The sequence below is a fragment of the Crocodylus siamensis genome, chromosome 6 (genome assembly GCF_052110815.1).
Source record: "Crocodylus siamensis isolate JL-2025a chromosome 6, ASM5211081v1, whole genome shotgun sequence".
Taxonomy (NCBI): Eukaryota; Metazoa; Chordata; order Crocodylia; family Crocodylidae; genus Crocodylus; species Crocodylus siamensis.
The window spans coordinates 93,208,040-93,210,628 of NC_143400.1; positions in this window are offsets into that span (position 1 = coordinate 93,208,040).

Below are 2,589 nucleotides of genomic sequence, written 5' to 3' on the forward strand. Positions count from 1 at the left end.
GCTGCAGCACATCCTGGATCAGGGGAAAAGCCCTTCAGCAAGATTAACTCCTACAGGGAATTTTCTCCTTCCATGTCTTATCCTTTTGCACTTCAAGTCCTGAAGTGAGTGTTAGTCTGTCCCACTGAGGGACGTCGTCTCAAGCTATTGCACCCTGAGCAATGCACCTGGAAGCTGCTTCTGCTTCACGATTGCCTTGTTCTCAGAAAGTCTTTATGAATTCTTCTCTAAGAGGGTCCTAATAAAAATAATGAGCAAAGAAGTTTAGAATCTGACATTGGTCCTAACCTGGACTCTGCTACTGGGAGGAAACTATAAATAAATGGATGCTGTAATGTAGCTGTTTCTGTTGGTCCAACTGTGCAGCAAGTTGCCCCTATGAACGGGAAGAACACTCAACTGTAGTCTTGAAGATTTGAGGCTGGGAGCCTCTCCTGTGATAAAAAGGGATTGGGTTGTGGAGTACGAGACAGAATGAAGGGCAGGGGGAAAAAGTCAAGACTAAGAAAGTGACTCCTTTCCCAGGTTCCAGCAGCCCTTATCCCACTGAGGTTTCAAGCCCTTATCCTTGCCAGGTGTCTACCTCATGCATCCTTTTTCATCACTTGCTGGTTGCTTCTGAATGAGTCGCTGGCATAAATTTGTGCAGCTTTGTTGATGTTATTGGTGCGATGTTAATTTACACCAACAGAAATCTGGAGAGCCTGCAGCTGGTTTCCCCTAGCAAGAGCCCCCCACTCCTTGCCAGACCTCGCTGCTTGCAGAATGGGAGTGGGGAAAGGGAGCAGAGGGAGCTAATTCTGGAGGTTCCCCAGCCAGTGCTAGAGGGTAGGGTGAATGAATTGGACCCCACACATCAGTGGGGGCTCCAGTACACCCACCCCACCCCACCCCACCCTCCAGCAGGAACTGAAAAAAACTCCAGATTGAACTCTCTCCACTCCCTTTCCCACCTCCCATTCTGAGAACAGCTCGGAGGCTGCCAGGCAGGCAGACACAAGTTACAGAAGAGGCTGTTTTGAAATGTCTTCATCTAACTCTCGTGCAAAGAGGGTTCAGATTTTCACCTGACTGGCCTTTTTTAAGTAGTCTGCAGTGGTGCACTTGTGTTTGGTCACGGCTATAAACCACTTTTTGTGGCCAGATTGAGTGAAAATGTCACTTCTGTCTGTGACCAGTGAATGTGTTTGGGAGAACAGGCAACTTCCTGGTTGAAGGGAGGGGGCACAGGCTGCCCAGAAGTCTCTTGGGAGCTCCTGGGAAAGTAGGGCTCCATCCAACAGAATGAAGATGTTCCAGTGAAATTTTGCTAACTGTAAATGGGATCATAGCCAGGAAAGCTCATCATAGAGTGACCTGCTGTTGTCATAGACTCTTGTTACAGTGAGATGACCATCTCCTGTGATTTAACAGGATTCTCCAAGTCAGCCCCAAAAGCAGAAATGTGTCTGCTCGTTCTTTCACTGTTGGGAACGTTTCTGTGGTTTCTCTTGCAACTCTCCATAGCCTCACAGCTGCTGTTACAGCTCTGTTAGCTCCTAATACCACAGGCAGCTTTACCTGCACACAGCTACTGGAGCTCTGTGCTCTAGCCCCACCTTATCCTGGCCCTGGAATGCTCCTTAACAAAATGCTACCTGTATAACACCAGGAATCCCCTCTACAAGGCAAATCCCTAGGTGGTTCATGTGGTGGGCCAGTAGGGGGCGCTCCTGTGCTGAGCCACCCACCTCACTGTGCCCAACCAAAAACCAATGCTTTGCATATCTGTCCTGGGGCGCCTACGACTGGCCAATCCCCTTCCTGGAGCACACCCGCAAGCCTGGGGTAACCGCTGCCGCCACCCTGGGTCTTTGTTAGGGCTCTGTGCTGTCTAGGGTACTTTGTGGTGTCTAGGGTACCCTGTGGACCTTGGCAGTGCTTGAGTCATCGTGGGACTTTGGCGTGCTTCCTTTTAGCCTGAAGCATTCACAAGTAGCCTCCTGTATGGGAGGAAAGTAAAAAACCACACCCACCTTAGCCAGCCAAGCAAAAGGGAGCTAAAAAGGCTTGCCTCACCCCTCAAGCACACACACAGCGAGGCATGCTATAACAGATAGCTTTACTGAACAGACAGCGAGAGAGTGAAAAAGTAATACAAAACAATGGAAAGGTGATAAAACCCACTTGAGCAAGTCCGAATGGGCTTGTTGGCTCTTCTGATATGCATGTAGTTCACTGAATCTTAAGTTACTGGCTAAATTTCAGGCAAGTTACTCTCATGTTCATCCAGAGGCTGATTGCTTGTTTTAGCTTCCTCAAATGTCTGACCCCTCTAAAATGGAGTGACCCCCTTTTAAAACTTTTGTGACCTCATCACTAAGTTCCAGCCATAAACCAGTATCCTCAGACTCCAGCTGATGCAGGATGGTCAGTCTGAAAAACGTCAGCGACATCAGGTAGAATGACCAGCGCCTCCCAGGTATTTGGGCAGGAGGTGGGAACAAAGGGGGAGTGAGTTCACCCCCCTTCCAATCGAATCACCTACGAGACCAGGTGGATCCAGCAGCCAGAGTTTGGAACAGAGTGGGCTGGGCAGACTCAGAGCAG